Consider the following 5,605-nt stretch of genomic DNA (forward strand, 5'->3'; position numbering starts at 1 on the left):
TTCTTCTAGGTATATTATGGTAGACAACGGTATGGGTGAGAAGAATCAGACCAAAATCCCCATTAGTGTTCTTCGGTATCTGCCAATCGTAACAAGACTTCAACGTCTTTTCATGGTCGAAGAGACGGCCAGACAGATGACATGGCACAAACTGGGCAATAGAACCGAACTAGATGCGGATGGGAACAAGATGATGGTACACACTTCAGATGGTTTTGCGTGGAGGCACTTCGATGCATTACATAAGGATAAATCGGAAGATCCAAGGCAACCTAGAGTTGCCATCAGCATGGATGGGTTCAATGTGTATGGTATGACGGCAGCACAATACAGTTGTTGGCCTGTATTTGTCATTCCACTAAATTGGCCACCCGGAGAGATTATGAAAAGAAAGAACATTTTCCTTACGTTGATAATTCTAGGGCCCAACTATCCGGGGAAGAATATGAATGTGTACATGCAGCCGCTTAAGGATGAGTTGCAAGAAGCCCGGGATAATGGGATCAAGACCTACGACGCGGATACCAAAAGAAATGTCAAAATGCATGTGTGGTACATGTACTCGACGCATGATTATCCGGCGTTTGCGCTATTCGCTGGCTAGTGTGTGCATGGAAGGTTCCCGTGCACCACATGCAAGGCAGCTCTTCAGTTCCATTGGCTGCAGGCTGGTCGCAAGTATTCGTGCTTCGACATGCATAGACAATTCCTGGATCCTGACCATAAGTTCAGAAAAGACAAGAAGAAATTCATCAAAGGTAGAGTTGTCAAAAACACCGCACCAGCTGCGTTGACAGGCCAACAGACCCTTGATCAGTTAAACGCGCTCGAGCCTGATCCTTTGCGTCGAGAATACTTCAAAGGGTATAATACGGAACACGCCTGGACTCACAAGTCATGCTTATGGGATCTGCCTTACTTCAAAGACCTCCTTTGCCCACACAACATCGACGTGATGCACACTGAAAAGAATATTGCGGAGGCCATTTTTGGTACATTGTTTGGCATAGAGGGGAAGTCAAAAGATAATCCTAAGGCTAGAATCGACCTGGAGGCTCTATGTGATAGACCGTTGCAAAACTTGCGACAACGGAAAGGAAAGCAAAGCATAGCGAAGCCAAAGGCATGGTTCAATCTTGAAAGGCCAGCTATGAGGGAAATGCTATTGTGGGTGAAAATGCGGTTGATGTTCCCCGATGGGTATGCTGCGAATCTAAAGAGGGGAGTGAGTCTTGAGAAATTGAAAATATTTGGTCTCAAGAGTCATGATTGGCACATATGGAATGAGCGGGTAATGCCGGTGATGTTGCGTGGCTTTATCCCTGAGGATGAATGGCTAGTACTGGCAGAGCTGAGCTATTTCTTCCATTCTCTTTGTTCGAAAGAACTAACGCCTGGCGTCTAGATGAAATGGAAGAGTTGGCGCCGGAGTTGATCTGCCAATTAGAAAAGATCTTTCCACCGGGCTTCTTTAATCCAATGCAACATTTGATTTTGCATCTCTCGACCGAGGCAAGAATGGGGGGCCCGTTCAAAATTGATGGTGCTACTCAACTGAGAGGATGCAAAAGACGCTTCGAGCTAAGTGTAAAAATAAACGTAGAATTGAAGCATCGATGGCCGAGGCATTCATTACCGAGGAGGCGGCAAACTTCGTGACAGCACACTACGAAGCCAAAAATCATCATTTGCATAACCCAAAGCCTCGGTACAATGATGGCGATCCAAAAAAAGTTTGATCGAACCTCAGCCTATTCAAAGGTAAGCTCGCACCATCCGGTGCTTCGAAAGGGAAATCGTTGGATGTCGAAGAATGGCGGACCATTTCATTGTATATCTTCACCAACCTAACAGAAGTGTGGCCATACATCGAGTAAGTTCTTGGTAAATTATTGTTCCGCAACTTCTAATTGCTTTGAACTACTCTTATTCCCGGATATTTGATATAGTTGATACGTCGCCGAATTCTCGGATGGAGCGGTCATCGAAAAGGATTCCGTCGAAGAGTATGAGCTTCTCGCAAAGCATGGAGGTGACTATCCCGATTTCATCTCTTGGTTCAAACAAAGGGTAATTAATTACCATTAAGGGCCCATTTGATTTCTTGGTCTAATTTGCGGCTAATGCATCCATTCTTTTCTATTAAACTTGTAGGCTGATGCAGAGTCTATGGACGCTGAGTTGAGACAAGTCGCTAATGGTTTTGACTATAAGGTCCGTTCATTTGACAAATACAACATCAACGGGTTTCACTTTCGTACCTTTGGCAAAGAGCTATCTATGCCCGACCTAAAGACTACAAATTGTTCCGTCTCTGCTATCGGTGAAGGAGGCACCGAGTATTATGGAAGAGTTGAAGCAATTTATGAACTTTTATTCTATGGTGAAAACCCACCGACCGTCGTAGTCTTCAAATGTTATTGGTTTGAGTCGAGGGAGACTAGAAGGCCTCATGAACATATAGGACTAGTCGAAATCAACCAAAACACCCACTTAGATGTTCCCGATGTCTATATTACGGCTCAACAGGCGACACAAGTTTTCTATCTACCATGGGCTTGCCAAACTGATCCAAATCTCAAAGGTTGGGATGTCGTTTATGAAGTGCCACCACAATTTAGACCACCTACCCTCAATGAAGAGGATTACGAACCTCACATTAACCCAGACACATATGATGGAGAATTCTTCCAAGAAACATGTATGTCCAAGAAACGTTTCAAGAACCGCTCTACTTCACCCCAGAACATTGAAGTAGACAGCAACGGTGAATCCGTCTTAACCCCTCAGCCCGAACAGGAAGAGCTGCAAGAAGAAGAGGTTACTGCTGCGGATGACCTGTCACTTCTTGACCGATTACATAATGGTGGCCTTCCACATGTTCTTCGTGATAGTGATGATGATGATGCATTTATTGATGATAGTGATGATCATGATGCATATATTGACCCCGAAGCATATATAGACGAGCACGATTGTTATTAGTTCATGTCAGGTTTTCAACTATTATACTATATATAAATTTTGAGTTCATGTTAGGTATTCAACTTTTATTTGTCATGTTGGTATTTATGACGATGATACACTTAAATTATATACATTTTATTACTCATGTTGGTATTTATGTTGTACTAATTTCATTTACTCTTTGTCATGACAGGTGTTGAAAGATGGTGGGAAAGGGTCGAAAGCACTCTGTGGCTCGTTCTTGTCGACGGGTGATGGGATGGGTACTTCCATTCCTTCCTCGCCTCTTCGGAGAGTGTTGCTCTCAACTATGCAAGGAGCGCCCCCCGTGAGAGGAGGTCGACGCCCCGCGAAGCCGAGAGGTACTAAAGGTACACGTTGTATTCATGTTGGTATGTATGTTGTACTCATGTTATATGCATATTGGTATTTATATACATTTTATTACTCATGTTGGTATTTATGTTGTACTAAAGGTACACGTGGCCGCGGGAGAGGTAGGGCGGTGGCTTCCACGCCTTCTGAGGTGGAGGCGACACGGTCTCCGCCACCACCCCAAGCTGATTCACCTGAGCACAGGACTTCTAGGGTGGATTCGTCTGAGGTGGAGGCTACACGGTCTCCGGTTCACGAGCCTCGGGTCGACGAGCCTCAGGTCGATGAGCCTTCGACCCACAAGACTCGTGTCCCAGAGGCTTCATTCCAGGCGACTCTGGAGCAAAGCAGGGATGAGGGTACGTCCCCAGAGACCCAGTGGGATACCTGGGCTGAGCCAAGTGGCCATGCTGGTAGCGACGAGGAGCTGGGTGAGGGGGCTACCCTCTACCAGCGTGGTAGTTCGGGGCTCCCGCTCGTGCCAGCGACCCCCGAGCAGAGGTGGTCGATTAGGCCAAATGGGGACAAGTAAGTTAATTTACTCTTATTTAACCTTTTGCATTCATGTTTTCTCAAATATCTAATGTTTTGGCTTTAATTTGTCATACTGTAGGGGTTGGATTGTTGCCAAGGGTGTCCGCAAGCCCAACATCGTCCTTGGTGTGCTTTGCCGTAAAAACTTCCCAGGGTTTGTTATGTTGCCCGGTCGGGAGCGAGAGGTAGGAATGACCTGGGAGCACTACTTAGGTGCCCCGGCCCCGCCGGAGGTGGAGATCGACGGTGTTTTGTGCCACACGAGGGCCGACATATTGCGATCCGACAGTTCTGGGTAATTTCTCCTTCACACAATTATAAATCAACCATAGCAAGTTATTGTACTAATCGGCGTTGTCTCGTTTGCAGACCTACTACAGGTGTGAGGAGGGATACGAGGAGGACGCGGCAAAGGTTATCGAAACCGAATGTCGCCGCCTACTTCAAAACTTTCGGCACGAGGCTCGGGTACATGTTGTTCGAGACTACTATGCCACACGGCATATTAGGAAGGACAAGGCGAAGTGCCGTGATTCTTAGATGGAGAAGGAGCATTACATGAAGGTAATTACATATTATTAAGGCTTTCTAGTTAGTTTCCTTGATTTGGTTCTTACGCGCTCAAATTTCTATTTATTAACTTAGGTGCCCCCGAGATGGTATGTGGATAAGATGGATTGTTGGGAGGCCTTGGTGGATCAGTGGTGCTCCGAAACGTGGGAGGCCAGCCACAACAATGCCAAGGAGAGGCGTGGCAAAATGGTTGGTGTGCCACACCATCCAGGGAGTGTCAACTTAATCCAATTTGGCGAGAACTGGGTGTTGGAATTATGCCCTAGAGGCAATAATAAATGTATAGTTATTATTATAATTCCTGTATCAAGATAATAGTTTATTATCCATGCTATAATTGTATTGAATGAAGACTCATTTACATGTGTGGATACATAGACAAAACACCGTCCCTAGCATGCCTCTAGTTGGCTAGCCAGTTGATCGATGATAGTCAGTGTCTTCTGATTATGAACAAGGTGTTGTTGCTTGATAACTGGATCACGTCATTAGGAGAATCACGTGATGGACTAGACCCAAACTAATAGACGTAGCATGATTGATCGTGTCATTTTGTTGCTACTGTTTTCTGCGTGTCAAGTATTTATTCCTATGACCATGAGATCATATAACTCACTGACACCGGAGGAATGCTTTGTGTGTATCAAACGTCGCAACGTAACTGGGTGACTATAAAGATGCTCTACAGGTATCTCCGAAGGTGTTAGTTGAGTTAGTATGGATCAAAACTGGGATTTGTCACTCCGTGTGACGGAGAGGTATCTCGGGGCCCACTCGGTAATACAACATCACACACAAGCCTTGCAAGCAATGTAACTTAGTGTAAGTTGCGGGATCTTGTATTACGGAACGAGTAAAAAGACTTGCCGGTAAACGAGATTGAAATAGGTATGCGGATACTGACGATCGAATCTCGGGCAAGTAACATACCGAAGGACAAAGGGAATGACATACGGGATTATACGAATCCTTGGCACTGAGGTTCAAACGATAAGATCTTCGTAGAATATGTAGGATCCAATATGGGCATCCAGGTCCCGCTATTGGATATTGACCGAGGAGTCTCTCGGGTCATGTCTACATAGTTCTCGAACCCGCAGGGTCTGCACACTTAAGGTTCGACGTTGTTTTATGCGTATTTGAGTTATATGGTTGG

This window comes from Hordeum vulgare, chromosome 2H (assembly GCF_904849725.1).
Source record: "Hordeum vulgare subsp. vulgare chromosome 2H, MorexV3_pseudomolecules_assembly, whole genome shotgun sequence".
In the NCBI taxonomy this organism is placed as follows: domain Eukaryota; kingdom Viridiplantae; phylum Streptophyta; class Magnoliopsida; order Poales; family Poaceae; genus Hordeum; species Hordeum vulgare.